We start from the raw sequence: 22,702 nt of genomic DNA, 5'->3' as shown, positions 1-22,702 counted from the left end.
GATTAGCCGAGCGGTCAAACGCGCTGCAGTCATGGGCTGTGAGGCTGATCCCGGCGAACGTTCGAGTCCTCCCACGGGCATGGGTGTGTGTGTTTCTCCTTAGGATAATTTAGGTTAAGTAGTGTGTAAGCTTGTAAGCTTAGGGACTGATGTCCTTAGCAGTTAAGTCCCATAAGATTTCACACACATTAAAAAAAACAAAAAAAGAGAGAGCCGTGGGGAGCGGACGTGAGTGGTGTTTGGTTTTCTCAGTTGGTAGGGCACTTGCTCAGGAAATATAGAGGTCCCGCGTTCGAGTCCGGATCCTGCACTCGTCTAATCTGCCAGGAAATATCATATCAGTACTGACACCACTGCAAGGCGAAAACTTCATTCTACATAGAAGAACTTGTCATTCAAAACTATTAAGATTAATTTTCTGTTTGAAAATGCATCAAGATTTATGTTTAATGAAAATAACTCGAGCTAAAAACGTTCTAATTTATCTAGATTATTTTTCATTTGGTTCAAAATGTTATTGATCAATCTCCTGCCTGAAATGATGCATGTACTACAATCTAATATTTAGTAACACTGTATTTTGTATTGAAATCTGCATCCAAAGTTAGAAGACGCTAATAAGAGAGTCTCTTAGCAGAGAACTTGAGATTAATTGGAGATTCGCTATATTCTTATTTCCCCGTTATTGTGGTGAAGAAATGTTTCGAAATGCCATAGATTCCCACGCGTTAATTTCAAGTCGGCTCTTGTCGTAAAGAGGTCTCTGTAACGCAGATGTAGTATTACACGCGTTTTCCGATATAACTTAAGATAGTCATCAGCAACGATAGCAAACGATTTTCAGAATGCCAAGTATAAAGAGACTTTATAACGTGAAGTACTGTCCAACATTATCTAATCTCAACGCACAGCACGCGCTAAGAAAGCAGATTTCGAAATATCGTACAAAAAGAATTTCCAGTTTGAAACCACAGTTATTCGCGCAGACTGACATGTATCATTTAATATGTTTGCTTGATAATGTGCTCTTAATAACTGACGATGCATCAAACTGTAACTTTTGAAAACTATAGAAGTTTATACATCAAGAAATTCAATAGCTGCTATTACTAATTTATACGGATCTCGTTCCGCGACTTAGAAATCTGATTTATGTTGAAAACTTCCTCCACACCTGCAAATCGCCCTGAGGAGCCTGAGAGAATGTACTTCACGCTGTACCAGTTACTGGAGCTCTCTCGTGTTCCATTCGTGTACGGAGCGCAGGAGGTAAGATTCCCTTTGTGCTCTCTGCAGTCAGACTAATCTTCTGTTCGTGATCCTTACGACAGCTATACATAGAGGTTGTAGTATATTCCTAAGTTCCTCACTTAGATCTGGTTCTTTAATTTTTTAAGCACGTGTTTATGAGATAATTTTCCTACATCTTCAAGTGTCTTCCAAGATAGTTCTTTCAGCGACTGTGTGACATTCTCCAATGTATAAAAAAATTCTCTGATTATTAGTGCTACTCTTTTTTGAATACGTTTAGTACTCGTTGTTAGCCCTATCTCGTATGCGTCCCACACACCTGAGCCATATTCCTGAATTGGTCGCACGAGGGATTTGTAAGCAGTCTCGTTTGCGGACAGATTGCATTTCCCTAGCACTCTACCAATGACTCGACGTCTGTCACCTGCTTTCCCTACTGCTGAGCGTATGACGAGTGGATCGTTTCATTTGAATGTGTCTGTTGTAGCCCGAAGATTGGGTTGATGCAGTTCTACATACTACTCTATCCTGTGGAAACCTGTTCGTGTCTAGTAATTGTGTCTTCCCGGAGCTGTGTGTTTGCTTGTGTTTTCGCTGGAGTTTGTATGGATGTGTGGATGGGTGCCTTACACAATCCCAGCGGTTGAGCTTTATTCATGCTAGTGTAGCGTAGCAGTGGGGCGAACAGCTGTGGTGCAGGTTATAGTTTGGTGTATTTAACCTACACCATCCCTGCTCGTCCCACTGCTCGCAACGATCTTCGATTATATCAAACTAATCTTTTTCGCACTGCTACCTGAAACTTGATCTGCGACTGGTTGCTTAAAGGTGATTCCACCAGCGCTGCATTTTTGCTGTCTTCACTCTGCTCGATATGCGAACAGCTGCAGGGTAATTATTCCCGGTGGCCAGGCGAGTAGCGAGGTATGATGTACCACCAGAGAGCAGGGCGGCTGCAACATAAACATGCTCTAGGAGCCCAGAGAGCAATAGTCGCCGCATCTCCCAGAAAACTGCGGGTAGCTGCAAATAAAGAAGAGGATTTTGGCCTCACATAAATGGTGCACATACGGAATTCAACGTTACAATAACTCACGGGCGACGATGTAGATCATTGACTACAGTCTACGGAAATGGTGACATGCAAGCCGTACCAAAAACATCTGTTCCGAGTTGATGTAGTGTTACGTGTCAAGCTAATTTCTATGTGAATGGAATCACAGATGTTGGTCAAATGTCAGCCTTCTTGGATGAATAGATCAAAGGTAAATGGCACATACAAAGTGCTGGCATGGCGTGGTATATGGGGGTTCCGCATTGTTGGGAACTACTTCATTCAAAGTACACTAAGACCAGCCCATTATCTGCAGTTGTTAAACGAATGTGTTCTGCCATTGCTGATGTCTGAAGAAGGGACATTTATTTTCCCAGAACAATGGTGCCCTATCTCATTACATGCTAGCTCTCCGAGTATTACCTGTATACCCCGTTTCCTTGTAGTAGTATAGGATGTAGAGGCTGTCACACGCTTTGATTTAAATCGATCAGATTGCTATCAATGTGTGCCTAAGATTAGAAACCACTCACACATCAGAAAGCAGACGGTTGATGTCGCATTGTAGTACATGTGTTGGTTAATGTTCAGGAAGAATGGGTGAAAAGAATAACAAGAACCTCTCAACATGCAGAACAGAACGTGGAACACATCCAGTAGCCTTCATGCAATATCATCGGCATTTTACTCGTTTTGTGCAAAGTACAACGTAACTCGAGAATGGATAGAGCTATGCTAAAATGAACGGCATCATAGTTTCTCTTGAAAAATTCTATATCTGCCTGATATGCCAGATGATCCTCCTATCAGTTTAAATCTACTTTGACCGATTCATATTCTATATGATATAAAATCGAAGTGTGCATTCATCACCATCATTATTCCACTTAGCTGTGAAGTTATGAATAAAAATCTGCAGACTACAGCTATTCCAGCGTGTAGATGGAAGGAATTGTGTATCTTCAGCCTAGGAATGGGCGATTTTTCCTTGTTGTTCCCGCAACAAGTCAGGCCGCAAACTAATCCATATGCGCTAACCCTCAGGAACTCAGTTGAAAAATATCTTGTGTCAAACGAAACATGATACTTGTTAAAGTTTCTTTCCAGTTTCGAGACTCTTTTTTTCCCTCTCAATATTGAATTGTTTGAAAATTTGTTGAAAACTTTGAAGACCAATGTATGTAAAAATATAGACTCTTTTCCCAATTTAAAAAAACAGTTTCGAGTCTTTGGGGCTCATCTTCAGGTGTTTGTACAGTCTACATCATTTTTCGAATTAAGGTTACTACTGATTCTGTTAAGAGTACATAGCTAAATTGCAAAGTGGCACATTGTGACTACAATTGCTTTACGAAAGTAATACAGTCACAGAAGCAACGCTGACAAAAAAAATTATTGTTTTGGTAAAATGTTGTGGGAATGAGGGCGTAAAGCCCAAAGACTCTCCTCCGTCTCCCATCCTCTAGATCAGAGCCTAAAAGTGTGGACAATGTCTGACCACCAGCAACATTCCTCAACTATTCTACCCAGTGAGTATGACAGCTGGCAGCTTCAGGATGTTGGAATACACTTGTTTCACGGTTTTACACAAACAATCACGAAAATTAATGGTGATTTGGTGGTTCTTTCAAGTAATGAGTGCCTGTTCTACTTGTGGAGTACGTAACTGTTTACAAGTGTCAGTACAGCGGTGAGGCCGGCAATAACCAGCGTTTCTGTAAGCTTTGTGTTGTCATGTCGTATGACTTTTAATGGACGATGAATGTTTTCCTGGTATTCCTGCACGTGAGATTCATGAAGGAAGTGACTTGTTTATGCGATTATATTCGTGATACGAGTGATAGCACGTACTGTCCATCTCCTGCACTTTCATCCATAATCTACTGATTAAGCAGATGTGTTTGCAAGGTAATGGAGATAACAGGGCATCTGAAGAACCAGTTCAAGTAGTTATCCCACTGTAATCTAATCTTGCAAGGGACTACCAAGAAGGCACATTTTGGTGAATAACATGCCTGTGTTTCTCGAAAGTGCATATAACGACGAGCACTGCGTATTTAGTCTAATCAGGTAATGGCATATGTCTTTATTACCATTTTTACCTCCTTCTCCGTAAAGAAGAATCACGAATGATAAAAAACTAACTGCTAAAGGTTACATTTTCCATTTGTCATTTCAGTGAACCTGCCTCATAGACTAAATATCCAGGATTCGAATGACTTCTGTGGTATGAGCGTGAATTTCAAATGCACTCTCACTATATGTGTTCTCTCTGACCGGAAAATTGTATTATCAATTGATATGAGAACGCATTTGTCTGTCTCGTTCCAGAAGATGATGAGAGAGCTACATATAATACTGACTCTCGTATATGAACACGTAATAGAAATTCCTCTGAAATTGTCAAGGACCTAGGACCTAATTAAGGAAATAGAGGTAGTCCTTATGGGATATTTGAATGGTCGAAGAGGTTCAGAGGTGGATGATGATATAGTAGGACAATGTGCAGAGTATTTCGTAAATGAAAATGGGGAAAGACTAGTAAATACATCCACTGCATTGGATCTGAAAATCTTAAATGGTTTCTTCCCACATAAATGAATATATACATACACATGAATTTGATATCTGAGGACAATCATTGATTCTAGGCAGCGTGGCTGTCGTAATGGTATTTAGATGCCTACAGATGTCTGGAATGTGACTCCGACTACTTTTTGCTTGTAGCAGAGTTTGTCATTCCACCTTGGAAAATAGTGTTCCTATTTAAAATTCTAAATTACGTTAATTATAATGCATATATTGTCAAAGATGAAAGTGCGAAATTACTTTAAAAAGTGAGACTAGCTAGCAGTATTTAAAGTTTTGATGAACGCAATAATACTGAAGGGAAATGTGAACAAATTAAAAGATGCTTTCATGAGGCAATATATGAGTGTCAACAAAGCAAAGAAAGAAAGCAAAGCATGAAGAAGAAAAAGTATACGGAGGACGAGAGGTCTTGAAGATAGGAAAAATGAGATTTGGGAAAAATTATGTGAGTAATCTGATAGACGTATGGGAGGTACAAAGGCAGCAGAACCTTGGGAAACAGTGAAGAGTTCGAGATGTGAAAGAAGGGATACATATGACAGTTTTGGCGTCAGAAAATGAGAAAATCATTTCAAGACACTGCTAACGAAAAAGAGAAAGGGGTATAAGTACAGAATTTCGAAAATGAATTACTACTGGATATGTAGACCCAATAACTGCGGAAGAAGTTGAAAATCTGTGAAAGAAGAGGAAAATCTCCTGGACAAGGAAACATGCCAATAAAATTAGTGCCGGCCGGTGTGGCCGAGCGGTTCTAGGCGCTGCAGTCTGGATCCGCGCGACCGCTACGGTCGCAGGTTAGAATCCTGCCTCGGGCATGGATGTGTGTGATGTCCTTAGGTTAGTTAGGTTTAAGTAGTTCTAAGTTCTAGGGGACTGATGACGTCAGTAGTTACGTCCCATAGTGCTCAGAGCCATTTGAACCATTTTTTGAATAAAATTAGTGAAGTATGTGTCGGATGAGTAACGGAAATGTTTGAGCAAGTTGTTTAAAGCTTGCATGTTAGAGGGAAAAGAAATGCCCAAGGAATGGCATTTTGCATGTTTAACTCCATTTTATAAGAAATGGAGTAATAAGATATGTGGAAATGATCGTGGAATCAATGTTACAAACACCATTGGTACACTTCACGGTCGGCTCCTAAAAGTCGGGATAGAGGAGATGTTGTTGGACAGAGTAAAGTGGATTCTGGAAAGGAAGAAGTACAACATTTGTACTTTAAGATAGCTAATGGCAAGGTGACTGGGAAGGAATCTGAGTAGCCTGTTAGTGTTCAAAGATTCCGAAAGCCCTATCACACCGTGTCACTGAAGAAACTATTTTTAATCCTGAGGGGCAGTGAGCTTCAAATGTCATGTGTTGGAGGTACACAGTATATGCAACCCTTCCAAGTCTGCAGAATGTGTAACCAAAATGAGGAATAACATTTCGTCACAGTCTTTCAGAATTAGGAAAGAATTAAAACAAGGATGCTGCTTATCTCCTACAGCATTTAAAATATACATTCAGAAAGCCTTACAGCTAGCCCCAGTGCAGAAAATATTCCCTAGTTATCTGATGAGGCAGCACGCAATGACAGCCACCGACAGGCGCCACCCCCACACCTGCCGGCGGGCCAAAATGAACGAGGGAAGCTTTTCCGGCATTTGGCAGTTCCGTTGGCGATGAACTGTGCTGACAGAATTGAGACACACACCCTGCAGTTTTTCGCAAACGATTTTACAAAAACTAATCGGTAAAAAAACTGATTTTTCTTTGTAATCTAGAAACTTAACTACTAGCTTCGTTCCATTAAGGCCCTTGAGGCTATTTGATTTTGAAGTTAATTATACTGTCTGGAAATAATTTCATAATGACAGAATATGTAGCTACACGTATAAAATCACACTTCAGGGCCATGAGGATGTGGAAAAGCAAAGAGTATTGTTTTACTTCAATGGTCACACATCCTTTTTCCTTTTGTCCTTCCTGCCACGTGTAAGTATGAATGATTGTGTGTTTGTGCTAGTAGCAGAAAGACTAACCAAAGATACAGTGAGGGTGGGTGTTTGGAAAGATGAAACTGTAGGGAAGGCTGGGCAAGAAAAGTAGCAAGCGTTAAGGGTAGCGAGTATCGACAGCTAGAGAGGGAGTCAGACGGCTCAACCGATAGCAGCCCTCTTGTATGGGGCAGAGAATGCTGTGTTTGGGATATGACATTGTGGCAGTGTGTTCCATTCTGGCTGAGAAGGAAGAAACCTCACGCTCGAAGCCAAAAGTGTAAGAAAAGTGTCCAGTAAATGAGGCACAGAATCGTTGATCTTCAGAGCAATGTGTGCTTTGTAGTCAGTCTCAATAGAGAAATATATCATAGCACAATTATTTTGGCGATTTTGGTCTAATTTACTGGTGGTAACATAGAGACTTAGGTTCTTGAGATGGATTACTGCCTATCAGATTCGTACCAGCGTAAGTCAATAGTTGGTAGCTGAAGGTGTCTCAGTGCATAGCTCAAGTGATATGGTGCGATCTCTTGTGCAGTTTGTAATTGTTGAATGATAAAGTTACATACCTATCTATCATAGTAGAGTGCACAATTGACGCAAAAACGGACAGGGGTCTTAAGCCATGAAATTCTCAAGTTTCTTTCACCGTTCTGCGCTAGAAGGGTTTTACTTGTTTGTGGAAAAGAAGCATCGTTGGTTTACATCAGCAAATTTGAAATTTTTGGAGAATATTTTTGTGTTGGTTACTGGTACAACGGTTTGTGCTACGCGCTGACAACGAACAGTACATTCTGGCTTTGGATACGAAATAACCGAGTAGTTAGCAGAAATAGCTGTGAATTCAAGCACAACTTAATGTGGGATAATTTTCGGTATTTTGTGCCATTTCCTTTCTACTTAACACACGGAAGCACACTTCGCGACAAATCCTTTAGTGGGTTTGAGTTGGCTCATATCCTCATGTGTGTTCATTAGTATAAATTTAGGTATTATTTAAAGTCAATTGCAGCCCAGTCAGTGTATTTAAATGGTATTATAATGCCTATCATGTGTACTGTAACTGCTGCCATGTGTAAGATCAATTAGTAGGTATTGAGTATTTGTGTTAGTCTGTTCTAAGAAGCGTGTTGGGCACCAGACGCTTGTAATGTTTCCCGTAGTTTGAGCAATTCAGAATAATAATATTGCTTGTTGAATGTAGGGGAAATTTTCAGTTCACGATAATTTATCGTAAGTCGTGGCGTTCCCGATATCGATCGCATAACCAGTCAGATGCAATTAGAAAGTACAGAGTGTACAAACCATATGATAATCAAATTTCTTCCCATTATATTAAAATAACTGAGCATTTCCGTCCTAAATACTTTACTGAGAGCTAAAACAATTTATTACGCGTTATTCTGCTAGGCTCGACTAGGTCAACCGCTGCACAATGATTTTATAATTGTAGTAGCTTAGATTATCGTGCGGTTTGCATGCCCGTGTGTTGAATCCGAAACATTTTGTTTCACATAATTATGTATTCCACGATGTTGCAGCGCCTATGTTATTTCGAATTATTATGCAATGTTCCTCCGGACATGCATGCGTGATGTTGCATCGAAATTCGGAATAACACAGGTGCTGCAATATCCTACTTATCCGCCGACAGTCGGCAAGCGACTTTCAAGTAAAATGTCATATTTGTACGGTAATATACATAGATGTCTCAGTACAGGTTGTAAACATATGGCAGTGTCGTCATACCATTACACAGGTGATGATTGTCCATAATCACAATTACGAATACATTTCAGGTATTATGTATTCCCCTTGAGTCCTTTGTAGTGTGACACCCTTAATTAAGGATTAAGAGACCCATTGACAATAGACCTAAAGTAATAACAATTACTTCTGCATATACAGAAAATGAACTGAACACAAGTAATGTTTTTGAAATAGAAAATATATCGTGATTATACTCAAATCTCCCATAGATAAGAGATACCTCCTGAGACTGTCATCAACCGGATGTCAAGTCATATACCTATAGAGAAATTTGAGATAGTTCATTACAGAACGAAGCAGATGGGTAAATACACAAACTTCACCATCGTTCTAGACTGCTCGCTCTGAATGCATGGAAGTGTAAAAAAGTTTCAGTCCTGACGAGAGCTAAGTTGTCTTTTTTCTTGTCGTGCCATTAATAAAAAAATTTCCCTGCTGCCCAACATTCACAATGTGCAGAGGGCGGTAGCCTCCAAAATCAGATCAAATAGTATTATGCCATTGCATAGTGGATTTATAAGAGGCATTACATTGACTAAGAGGTCGAGAGTACGTTTGCAAGCTTCATGGTAAAGTGCCCATACTTGTGATATTTGCAGTTAAGACGCTGCGCGAATTTCGAAAATTTTTGCAGTGAAAAGTATGGATCGCTATGATGTTGTCTTTTGGGCATATTACACCATACGTTGTTGCGAATGTTATTTAGCTAAGACATTGAATTTTTCCTTAGACTTTGTAGGAGGCCCCTATATGTGTCAAATTTCGAGAAAACGGAGTTCATGTGGCAATTTCAATTCCGCCCACACTCACACGATAATGAAATATTCATAACATCCCTTATGTGTCCTAAACCGTTAGAGATATCGATAAGAGATTTTGGCAAATGATAGCATCCAAAGAGGAGAACACTTTGCCACATAGTTAACATGGAGTTGCTTTGTCGGCTCCCTTTCCTTTTGCAAATTGCCCGTCTCGTCCGCATGAGTTTGCAGTCGCAGTACAGAGTGCTCTGTTCATCTAGAGGGCGTGGAAGCTGTGTCACCATCGGGGAAGCGAGGCTTTGCCACGGGTAGTAGAGAGGTGGGACTTCTTTTGCTTGGTCGACGACGTCCTCCCCTCCCGGTTCTTAATGCGTCAAGTAGCTCGAATTTGTGGCGAGGCACACTGACTTTGGGCATTGGGAGATTTGTGTGTGTATAACGGCTTTCACAGTCTAGAGCTCACTCAAGTCTTGCGGATCTGATTAATTTGCAGTGTGGTAATCTATCTGCGCTTGGTACCCGATTCGTGGCCGCGAAATTAAGCCCCCTTGTTGCTTGTTCACCTAATTTTGGCTCCGGAAAGCCCATTTCCTCTCTAAGAGGATAGCTCGAACTTTTACGAGCGAGCGTAATTGCTCCGGTCTTACTACGTTACTGCCTTACGGCCTTACTGCCCCATATGTCTGTTTTCCAGTGCCTATGCACGAGGGTTGCCCAGAAAGTAATGCACTGAATTTTTTTTTCTCAGCTGAAATGCTACGAATTCGAAACGTTACGCATGTATTATTTGAAGTCTCCTGAGTCAGCGCGCCAAGTTTCCGTCACTTCCGACAGTTGTAGGACAGTTTCAAAATGGCGTCTGTAGGTGATGTACGCTACAAGCAACATGCCGTCATTGAATTTCTGACTACAGAGAAAAAAACTGTGGGGAATATTCACAAACTCTTGTGCAAAGTCTATTGGGCATCTGCTGTCGACAGAAGTACAGTTAGTCGCTGGGCACGGAGGGTGAGGTCATCAGAAGGCTGATCGGCGAAGCTCCACGATTTGCAGCGGCCGGGGAGACCATCCACGGCTGTCACCCCTGACATGTTGCAGAGAGCTGATGTTGTCATTCGCAAGGACAGACACATTACGACTCGGCAGTTGGCGCTGCGTCTGTCAATCAACAAAGGAAGAGTGGATGCAACTAACTCTTGGATATTGAAAAGTATGTGCAAGATGGGTCCCGCTGTATCTAACGGTGGATCACAAAAATGGTTCAAATGGCTCTGAGCACTATAGGACTTAACGTCTAAGGTCATCAGCCCCTAGAACTTAGAACTACTTAAACCTAACTAACCTAAGGACATCACACACATCCATGCCCGAGACAGGATTCCAACCTGCGACCGTAGCGGTCACGCGGTTCCAGACTGGTGGATCACAAATCGGGAGCTGTAACGGCAGTGGCTTTAACGGAGCTAGTGCTTGGTTTGGATACAGTTTACTGTACTTCGTAGGCGCTTTACCTAGACGCAAACAGGTTGCTTTTAGCCGGTCGGAGTGACAGAGCGGTTCTAGGTGCTACAGTCTGGGGCCACGCCACCGCTACGGTAGTAGTTAAGTCCCATAATGCTCAGAGCCATTTGAAGATTATTTTTAGTTCCTTATTTTGTCAAGTCATCGCCCTGTTGGGTTCTGTTTATTTTTTCGTGTTACCAGTCAACCTTGTAAGAGGTAAAGCATATAATCTGCCTTGCGTAACTAAACCTCGCGCTTAACGAGATTTATCTCTGCCGAACATTTTGGTCGTGCGTTGTTAACTGTAACCAGTCTGGTACAGTGCAGAGTTCCTTGGTACAGAACATTTTATTTTTTACAAAAAAGTAAAAATTAAAAAAAGGAAAGGAAAAAAACAGGGGGAAAGAAAGGCCACAATGCCACATATGAATTTTTTTTTTTCACTCGTTTAATTATAAGGTTAGTTACGGTACTGGAATTTTTCTCGCTGGAAATAGAGGCAGCATCTAGTCCTGACATTTCATGTTATATTTTTTACTTTTAAAATTCAAACCGTTGCGTTGTCGATTCATCTTTGTAGCCCTTTCGTGGACAACGGAAAGATACCTACTCACATACTTTTATGTCCTACAGGGTCCAAGGATTTCGACATTCCCACGCCATCTGTACATTAAAAAGAGAAAAGTTGAACATTCCCACCGGTGCCAGCAGTTGCACTGGCAACAATTGATGGAGTATTATATATGTGTTGCGCCCAATGTGATGATAGAAAGATGTCGTTCTGATGTTATTTCATGGTTTTGTTTGTTTCTCTAAATACAATGACGTTTGTAAGCACTCCACCGTACTTCTTTCATGTGTTGTGCAAATTTCTTGATGTTAATGATAATTTCTAATCCAATGTAACACATCAAAAATATGTTGTAAACATGGGGGAATAATTGCTCCCATGGTCCGAGCTGGCCATACATCTAGCAGTTTCACACATTTAGTGTAGACAAAATGCTTATTTACTGAGATGTTATTAGCAATATTCACTTAGCTTAGATATTTCTCATTACAGAATTACTTTACCAGAGAGGAAGATATGCCGGAGTATCTTGTTCCACTTCCTCGTGAGTCATTTTTCGACACTGAATCAGACGATTTTTCAAAATATTAGGAAAATAATATACTGAAAACCGACACACAGTCTCGTGCTACTTTTCAATAAGTGCCCTCAGTTGTAGACAATGTTTCAGTCTATGAAGTGCCTGGTTGATGCTAAGACAGGCTTCATACCGACGTTCCAGATCTGTTGTGGAAAAGGGGAAGACAATAATGCCAATATTCCTTTTGGTAAAAGGGTTGTACTTGAATTGTGTTCACCCTTGAAACACAGTAAATGCATTGCTGCATGTGACAACTATTTAACTTCGCACGCTCTTATGAAAACACTTTTGGATACTGGAATTTATTCTGTAGGTATTTCAGAGTCAACAGAAAAGGTCCTCCGGAAATGATGGAGAAAAAAGACAAACTTTCATTAGGCGAGTTCAAGGCACAGATCAAAGATTCACTCCTTCCGATTAAGTGCCAAGACACAAGAACAGTAACTGTTCTCTCTACAGCAACAACTCCCAAGGATGTAACATTTGTTTCGAAGAAACGAACGGATGGTGCCATCTGTAGAAAAGCTCATGAGAGTGTCGTAAATTTGTACAACAATGTAATGGGTGGCGTGGATCTCTTTGATCAGAAGAGAGCACGGTATGTAGCCGCACCTCAGCAATTTGGTCCCTTAGGAATTCACACACATTTTTGTAGAAAAAAGAACAAGAATAATATGTACCATTGTGAAACGTCGTTTTGTGTATAGATCCATATTTCAGACTATTTGATAATATCCAGTGATTAAATTTTCGTTAATATTTTGTGGATAAAGGATAATCTAGAAATCATTTCGTTGTTTCGCAGTGTCAGTTTTAATAGTAAAGAAATTCCTAAAATATTTGATGTTATAACCACACGGTCCATGAGAGTTTTCATCCCATATAAATTTTCAAAAAAACTGGTGCCTAAGAAATTTTATTTTTCGATGGTATGGCGTAGGTGGTTCATGTCATGTCACCTGAAATAAGCTCAGAAAAATGTACCCATGAAAAGGTTTGTTGAGTCAGCCCCGTGGGGCAAGTTTGTAACGTTCTTGTCAAAAAGTAATAGTAAATTGGATGTAACTTAATTGCGCCTGTTACTATTTTCTCAAGCTGTGTCCTCTGTTAGATTATAGACAGTCTGTGGTTTAAATGATCATAACACTTGATTATGATTTGACATTAAGTGTTTCCAGTCTATGAACTTGTCTATAAGAACTTATAATTTGATAAAAGGCCCTGTGTCATTTTAAAACTGTCATTGATATCTGAACTGTTGTTCCCTTTTTAACTGTTCTTTAAAGCGATTGTTGCTGATCTCAGAAATTCTCTTAGCATATACATACAGTGTTTTTTATATGGTAATGAAGTTTGTGAAATGGTGAATGATGTGTACTTAAAACCTTTCTAGGCCCTTTCGCGGGTTTGATTTTGGTTGTGCCGCACTATGCAAGGTGGATTTTCGTGCGGAACTTTTTTATCTTCGGTGATATAGCAGAATCTATGGTTTTTATTTTATTTTTTCAATCCACTACCGTAATTTCTTCAGAACCTTCGACAGCTGGTGAAAAGAGAATTCACTAGTATAAAATAAAAGTGGAATTTCTTTTTTTATGTTAGAAACACCGAGGTTTCCATAAGGTGTTGATCTCTCTGCTCTCCTATGGCTTCTTTAATAAAACACTGTGTTTTAAGATTAGCTCAATAGCTGCTGTAAGGTGATTTTGTGACATTTATGGTCTGTTTTAGCAAAGGAAGCAAAATTAAACACATCAAAAAAAGAAACATAGCCGTTACTCATAACTGATGCTGCTTCTTCAAATGAGCAAAGGTTAACAGTTCAGACAAAAATACCCCACCAACTTTGTTGCGACTTTGGCAGAATCCCGTAAACCATCATATTGTTAATACTGAACGACTGAACTGTAAACTTACAAAAGGATTTTCTGCTTGTTCTTCATCTAAGAAATATGAAAATAATTTTCAGCGAATAGTATACCATCTTTCTGTTCCTATCGCCATTCAGTGGTGATCCTCTTCATTTGAAGAGTCCTTTGATGCGTTAAAAATATATTATCTATTTTAACTTTGACTACTCTAAAGCGGTTCATAAAGTAATGACTATCATATTTTTATAACATTGTGATCCAGAGACACACAGGTACCACGTTTGTTATTTCTAATGGAAAAATGCTGGGTTTTTGCTACAGAGTAGAACTGACCCAATAAAACTCTTTCGTAACCATGAAGCTGTGAACGCAATGGCGACTCACAGAACCTTGCCAACTATTCGTAAAAGTCAATATTACTGGCGAATTAAAAGGTAAGAAGATTCATTCCCTCGCTTTGTGCAGGGACAAGAACGGAAAGATGGTACAGTATTTGCTGTACTTTTTCATATATCAAATATAACTGAAGTGCTGAAAGAAAATCGTTTTGTGTCAGTGACAGTCGCCCGTTATTAAAAATACACAGGGTTACAGGATTCTCCTGATCCTGCAACAGAATTCGCGATTTATTTTCGTCTGAGTTGCTAAACTTTTTTCTTAAGAGAAGTGCCATCAGTTTACGAGTTTTGAGTAACAAATGCGTTTATGTAACTGCCTTGTAAAATATTGCTTTTTTTCCAAAACACACTATAAACTTTATAAATTTCACTTTCAGTAGGTATCGCGATAGAAATTTGAAATAGAATGTCTTATTAAACAAGCAATTGACGACCAGAAAGGACAATATCTTTCGGAGAACCACATTGTGTCAGATGTGCTGTAACATAAGAGAAGAAATAGCACCTTTATTTTCATACTAGCATATTCTGGTATTGATAGCTATAATTGAATTTTTAGATCTTACAATACTGGACTGAAAAAAAATTAAATAAAAACTGTAGCTTCGGTTACATCGACATAGATAAGGAAGGAAGTTCCTTATGGTAAGCATATGGAAAAATACTCTCCTTATTGCGTGTCATCATTTGCCAAAATCTGATGTCGATATCGCGAGGGGTATGGGAAACATGAGGTATGTTATGAAGAAATCTTTCTCGAACGCGTGCGATCGGAAGTGAAAGTGCTACGTAAATTCCTTTTTCTCGAGGTTGGAGATAGATGAAGATCTCCTGTAGTGTAGAGAAATATTAAATATCTTAGCTAAATTTCATCCGCAGCAACATTCGGTGTAATACGCACCAACCGCAAAATCATATCGACCAATATTTTTCAATGCTGCGAGCATCACAATAACTATGACCATTAGCGAGACGATGGGCACTTTACCATGAAGGTGACATATATAGTTCTACGTAACGTAAAAGCAAATTTTTTTGATGAGTTCTGTAAAATCTTGTGAGAAAGACTATAGAGATAATGGAGCGCTCATGTTATCCTGTCCGTAATGGCTCAGCTGTACCTTGTCTACCAGGCTAACCAGCGTTCTCTGTGTGCTTCCGCAGGCGCGTATAGCTGTGCTCTGCAGCGCGGCGATTCGGCACGCCGAGTGCCGCCTTTCTTTCTCTTCTTATACTTAGACCTGTGGAATAGGAAATGTACAGGAACGGGTATTCAGATAAAAGAAGCGTCACTGTTTGTGTGCATTGTTCTTCTCAGACGACGAGGCAGTTTTGAAGATAATATATGCTTTACGCTAAGAAAATTGTTAGAAGAATTTGATTATTGGAGATTCAAGGTGAATTTTGAGAACACTGTATACCTGTGCTGCGGTGAAAATGTAGCAAACTTGAAAGTAGAGGACCAGCATGTCAAACTTACTAGAAAAGATAAAAACAAATGGAGAGTTGTTAAAATGGACTGTCACAAAAGATCCTGTGGAATATTTCAGTGAGACTACGAAATAAATACAACGATTATGGAAATTACCCAGAATCAAAAAGCTAGCCTGGTACTGATGGACATACAACGCTAAGTCCGCATGGGAAGCAGAAGGAAATTTTCTACGTCATCCTAGGAGAGTAGCGCCTTTAAACAAATGAGACGGGACATTCTGCAACAAAGAGGGCCAACCTCTGCAGGTTGCTGTAGCAATCAGATAAGCAAGTCACCAAATTCATCCTATTTTTTTCCCCATCTTAAATCTTCTTTTACCATTACAATGTTTAGCCTTGTTCAGATGTTCGAACTACTTATCGAAATGTTTTCGATGTCACACAGTATTTTATTGCGCCTACTCATCCCAGCAACTAAGAAAGGTAGTCAGACCTACTTGAATATGACGATGGCACCTGTGTTGGAGTCGTAAGATGAGAGTCTGATGAGATCACTATCAAGTGCTGAGAAGCACACTTTCTGAGTCTGCAGTTGTTAGCTGTGTAACTACAGATAACGAAAATCACACGCTACATTGTTTTCAGCTCGTCATGAATGACTATCCACTTTAAATGTCGATAAATACAAGGTAATGTGATTTTACCAGGAAATGAAACGTTATATATGATCACTTTTTTAGCGATATACTTCTCCATCCAACTATTCAGTCTATATTAGTCGTGATAAAGAGCCGTTACGGTAGAATGAAGACATAAAATCTGTTACAGAGACGGCACATCACAAGTTCGTCTAATGAGTGAATTCCTATAGAGAGTGGTAATTGTAAAGGGAAGAGAGTATAGAAATAAGTGTGACCTCCTCTTTAATAACGGTGCAGTCCGAAATGCTTCAAAAATGATGATTATAAACATTAAGAAGAAAAATTGAAATAAACAGTTCAGTCATCATGCCACGTTCGTCAATGATGAAACACTAGAAGACAAGTCTACACCTGATAAATGGCAAGAAAACTGTGATAACTGAGTCAATTAGGACTTGAGAGACACAGAAGGTTGAGTTTGAGCCCCTGATCTTTTAGCACTAAATCCAGTTCTATCTGTACTTAATTCAAAAGGATATAGTTTCGTTATCGAAAGCAGCAATGGCTTAAATAATGTGGTTAATCGTCTGATGTACATGGATGACATTAAGCTACATGTTTCAATAGAAGCACAGATGACTGACCTCCTGCAATCTGCAAAAATGATGCTTGAACAATAGCATGTCATTTTGTTAGAAGAATGAACATAACGAAGGGAAAGATCCATCCTAGTAGATTTGAGGAGAATGGTAGATACATAGTTGAACTTATGTACGAACACGACCCAGAACTAACTAGGTCTACAAGGAAGACTGCTGATGTGTGTGTGTGTGTGTGTGTGTGTGTGTGTAAGACAACAAATAACGAGTTCATATATTAACGTAATATTCGCACCTTAGTGTGATGGAATCCTCAGGTGACGTTGTCTTCCATGTTGCGTTTTTGAACTCTGACTGCTGCAAACACACTGCATTTCTTTTTTCTATTTACCCCGACATGTTTCGACACCACCGAGTCACCTATCTCGTCTTATTTATTTAAAAATGTTATACAAGTTTTTGGTTGTTTTCTACTTTAGGTACAAAAATTATAGATTATGCATTTCGATTTTCGTTTATCTGCTCACCTGGAACTACCTTGAGGAATTGGCTCGGTACAGGCTGACTTTCATTTACTCCTTTTTACGGTATTACAACATGTCAATTGCAAAGCAGTCGGGAAATCTTAGAGAGTTATTCATGCTGAAGTATTTTTTAGAGAGTAGTGGCAGTGCTTGTCCTAGGTTTACATTTCCCATATGGTTGTACATCATTGATGTGCTTTGTTGTAATTACATACACAATCTTCCACACCTGTTACATTTCTCCCACACCTGGTACCACACGTTTTCGTACACAGGACAAGATGTGGGAGTAAACTAACGTCGCATTAGTCACCGAGAGACGCGGTTATTGTCGCTGCTCACTTGTTTCAAGTTTTGTTTTCGTCCAGTGCGACGTTAATTTTGAATGCTTCTGTTTCAAGTTTTGCGTCTACTAGAGAAACTTATTTGATTTGTGTATGTGTGTGTGTGTGTGTGTGTGCGTGTGTGAGAGAGAGAGAGAGAGAGGTGGGGGACGAAAGGGGTTGATAAACAGGTGATTTTGGAGTATCGATCATGTTTCATCCACTATGTTTACTTTGAAAAATTAAGCGTCGCAAAAAGAGTGTTTGTTCCATTGTATTGTGAGTTTTCTTTCCTTGAATTACTGGCTCTTCAGCGTTGTAGTTATCCTCTATTATTAGCTTTTGGTAGAGTGTGTTACTTTATGTGAGTATCGACAGTTTCAGTATTATTTGGATGGTGATTTTCTTCTATGACATAGTTTGAAAAAGTGAAGCGTGTATTGTCAGTTTTTAAGGCTCTGGCGTGTTCAGAATACCTAGTTGTGAAGTGCCTGCATGTTTGACTTACGCAGAACAATTTACATAGCTGACAGATTGTATAGCGGAGTCACGAATGGTCACTGGTGAGTTTAGTCCTGTACGGCGCATCTACATCACGCATTCTCCGACAGCCAATGTGAGCTGCTGTGTAGTGCTCTGAGCGCTCCGTTCTGAATTTTGTAGCCAACGCGAGCATTATAAGTGATCGTAGCTAGTTATTTAGCAAATTTGTATTCCATCTGTTGTTAGTTGTCATCGGTGACGCGCGCGGCAGACATAATTTGCAAGATAAATGCTTTCTTCAAGCGGAAAGCACGTGTATGCGAGTACATCAGCTGTTGCTTGGAAGCGACAGCAATGCACTCTCCACCTGTGCCTCGACTTCAGTGAATCACTGCAGTTCGTGAATCGAATATATAATTTTGTTCAGTTTGTCTGTGTAGGTGTTGTTGCTGAGTTTTTTCTGTACTATGTTCCTTGTGCGCTGTGATATTTATACTAATGGTTTTTTCAGTATGTTTGCCACCCTGCGGACGTTTTTGTTGATGTGTGTTACAACATACCGTGCAGCATTCCTTATGAAGTGTGCCGGCTTTGCTGTGTTTGTCACGTGTTGGTTTCCAAGGCTCTTTGAGGTAGTCGATATTTAATTCTCGGTTTGTCAATTGCTCTTTTTATTGTGTTGTTAAGTTTGTTTATTGTTTGTGTGTTGTACCGATTTTGGCTACCAGCTCTATTGTGTTTAGTTTTTATCCGTTGCGATTCTATTAAGCGAGAATAATTCAGTGTCTATTGACGAGTACAGTTATATAAGTTTTCTTCCAAATCTCGTTCTTCGTATAAAATATATGATACCAGATGAGGGAGGACTGCAAAAGATTTGATAAAGGCGTACGTAATTACAGCTGTGCCGTGAATTTGAATTTCACTGCACGCCGCACGCCTTTCTTCTTCCCTCGCCGAGCGCTGACGTCACGCTAGTGTTGGACTATAGGTTGCAGTCTGGGGCGTGTGTGCCGAAGCTAGCTCCGCTCCTAGCGGAGCAAGACTGCTAGTTGCTCTGCTTGCTACGGGGAAACGTCTCCCGGAAGCGAGTGCCATGACCTTGGTGGAGTGGTCAGGAAGCCGCATATTTGCATTCGAAAACAGTTCAATATTATTTTCTACTTTTCGTCGCAAAGGGATCAAATGAAATACATTTTTGAATTAATAACATATTTATTTACAAAATATACAAACTAGACATGAAAAGTGCTACATTATATACATATAAAATCAGGGTGAGGACGGCCAGTGATCTCTTCAATGCAAAGCCGCACCAGGCTCGAACGCTTTCCGGAAGCGGCGAAATGTCGCGAGTCACGGGGATAACGGGTAAGGGCCACTACATTAGTAGTGTGTGGGTAAGTTCAGAATTTGGGTGGCGAGAGGCGTGCTAGGGTAATCGATGCAACCGCAGTGACCATTGTGTCTGTATGGCGCAGTGGTCATTGCATATGTCTAGTAAGCAGAAAACCAAGGTTCGAACACTGGTCCGGCACAAATTCCCAACTTCCTGACCGATTTAAATCAGTGCCCACTCGCAACGAACGTCTACAATTTCCTTGTGTCTCAATACACCCTCATTCAATGTCAAACAGTTGACCTCGTCCTCTTCACCACCTTGACCTTCCTCTGTAGTTTCGTCGCAGCCATTTATATCTAGAGATAAATACAATTTGCTTACGTCGATTAGAATGACTGCCTCTTGCGAACATGGGACAGTTTCCTTACAGTGCCTAGGTCGGCTACTGTTTAAAAATGGGTTCGAACTTTCTAACCATCTGCGTAGTACACCTCTGTTACAATCAAAATGTTACGAGCAAAATTTATTCTGGACTGCCGCTTCCTGTGGTCACTTACTTCTTGTAATGTTTTAGGAGGTCGTCCTGTTTTTTTTTTCATTTTTTTCCCTCATGTGCCGCAGGTCTGTAAGGCAACTGACCCAAAGAGTTAAGGCATTATTTATTTATCTCGAAGAGACGTTCATGTTTGTATCAAGCCGCTGTCCATTTTTTTCTGGATGTCATTTTTCAAATACCTCAAAGCACTACTTAAAACAGCTGTTTGATGAGCTGGACGTTTTAATATTGTTGCAAGTCTTACTTCCATGAATGAAAACTTGATGCCTGTAAAAGAAATACAGCTCGACAAGATCCGACAGGTAACTAAAAACATTGAAATCTGAAGATTTTGGAATAACAAAAATTCCCTTACAAATACTGTCTATAAACGCTCAATAGAAACAATAAAACAACGAAGGTATTATGTCAGATAAAGTATATATCTTTCTTTTCCATATTCACCTGCTCTCTTTACCTAAACTTAATTACAAATGCGATAGAAACGAATGTCATAAACAACAGCGCACGGATAAGTGAAAGTATTTCTCAATACGACAGGTTTTCAACTGACTTGACAACAGGTGGCGTGAGCGTAGGCGAAGGTTCCGGCTACCGAAAGATTGACAGGTTATCGACTTCGAAGATTAATACGTTTGAAAGGATTGTAAAGTAACTTGGCGACTTTGGTTTCTGTACGGTTTCAGAGTGCAAATACTCCGACGTGCGGGATTGTCCCTTTGAAAGAGCATAGCCGACTTCCTTCCCCATCCTTCCGTAATCCGATGGGAGCGACGACTTCTTCCAAATCAACCAACCAAACCCACTGCGATTTGCGCCGGTGGCCAACGCTGGGCGTGACTGAGCTAGCGGTGTTGATGAAGCGGGCTGCGCTTGAATGTCTGGGCAGTGGAGTCAGATACGGTGAGATCAAGGAAACGCACCCCTGGTAGCTGTGGTGCGAGTAGCTGCCGAGTCATGGGCCTGTGTGTGGCGTTGGCCTGACCCGTCTGAAGTGGCGTCAGGCCGAAGGTTGACTGAGGTGGCAGTTACAGCTGCAAGGATGGAAGCGGTCAACGTGGGCAGTGTGTGGACAGCCAATGAGTACGAAGCCGCTGAGCTGGTGTGCCAGAGACCCAGTTTTGGCCCTCCACGAAGTGTCGACACGGGGCGTGACCTCAAAGTGTGGATTCAAAAACTGGCCAGAAGGGCTGTTGATGTCCTTTCCGGGCAACAAGACGCCAATTCCAAAGGATACACAGAAATAGGCTTCCGCATTACAAGAGAAACACTAACAGTTTGCATTAGTGACCGATCGTGGAGTACTGGTCGGTTGATCTGATTCAAGCCGTGTTTGGCGTAGACTGTAGGGTGAAGAACACAAGCGGTGTGCACTGAGTGTAACGATTTCTCAATTACACTTCACACGGAACACCAAAGTCCGTGGTGTTGTGTATCGAGGTTAGTTTGCTTGCACGCTGGGCGTGTTTCTCTTGTCGTAATGGGAGCTATGATAATGTCGCCTGTTATTATTACGCTGTGGCTGTAGCAAGGATCAAAAATGCTGGTGTACAGGTAATTGTAACTGCTAATTTTGCATAGGTAGTGTTTTAGTTGCTTGACAGTAGTGTTGCTAACAGTGAGCAGCTGGTGAAGAGAGTGGTTAGCAGATCTAGTATTTTAAATGTAAACATATGACACCCTAATTAAATTTGAGGGCCGATTTTCTTATGTAATTCTATAATGAAATATTCACTCTACAGCGGTGTGTGCGCTGAAATGAAACTTAGATTAAAACTGTGTACCGGACCGAGACTCGAACTCGGGACCTTTGCCTTTCGAGGGCAAGTGCCCTACCAACTGAGCTACCCAAGCACGACTCACGCCCCGTCCTCACAGCTACTGGCGGAATTAAAGCTGTGAGGGCGGGACGTGAGTCGTGCTTGGGTAGCTCAGTTGGTAGAGCACTGGCCCTCGAAAGGCAAAGGTTCCGAGTTCGAGGCTCGGTCCGGCACACAATTTCAATCTGATGTAATTCTGTTCGGGAGCTATTTACAATCTGTAAAAAAAAAAATAATTATGAAAGCAATCCGTCCATAAGCCCCGGTGGCAATATAGTCACCGACCGACCACCGTGTCTCCCTCTCCCAATCGCGTCACTCAATGCGGTTGGGGGGAGTGGCGTCAAAACACCACTCTCCCTGCCGTTATTAGTTTACGTGCGCGGAAACCGCTACTGCTTGGTTACCAGCTCCTCAATTGGCATCAGACGGCTGAGCACACCCCCACCAAGGAAAAATCCCTGGTAGTAACGGTGGTCTAGGGGGGCCGGCACGGTGGCTCAGTGTGTTCGGTCAGAGGCTTAGCTGTCCTCTGTAACAAAAAAACTGAGTGAATGGATCAATAACGAACTTCAACGGGCGTCAGGGGACGTCCGCCATGAACAATTGCAACGAACTATAACGAACAAAATGAACTAAAAATAAA

General features: G+C 40.8%; 1 non-coding gene across 1 annotated transcript; it reads right to left on the bottom strand.

The window, feature by feature from the left end:
• Nucleotides 1–22,016: 22,016 nt before the first annotated feature.
• Nucleotides 22,017–22,091, bottom strand: Trnas-cga. Its single transcript has one exon. It is a non-coding gene; the product is annotated as a tRNA-Ser (tRNA).
• Between the last annotated feature and the right edge of the window lie 611 nt (nt 22,092–22,702).

Source organism: Schistocerca americana, chromosome 8, assembly GCF_021461395.2.
Source record: "Schistocerca americana isolate TAMUIC-IGC-003095 chromosome 8, iqSchAmer2.1, whole genome shotgun sequence".
Lineage (NCBI taxonomy): Eukaryota > Metazoa > Arthropoda > Insecta > Orthoptera > Acrididae > Schistocerca > Schistocerca americana.
This window is presented reverse-complemented; position numbering and strand designations above follow the sequence as displayed.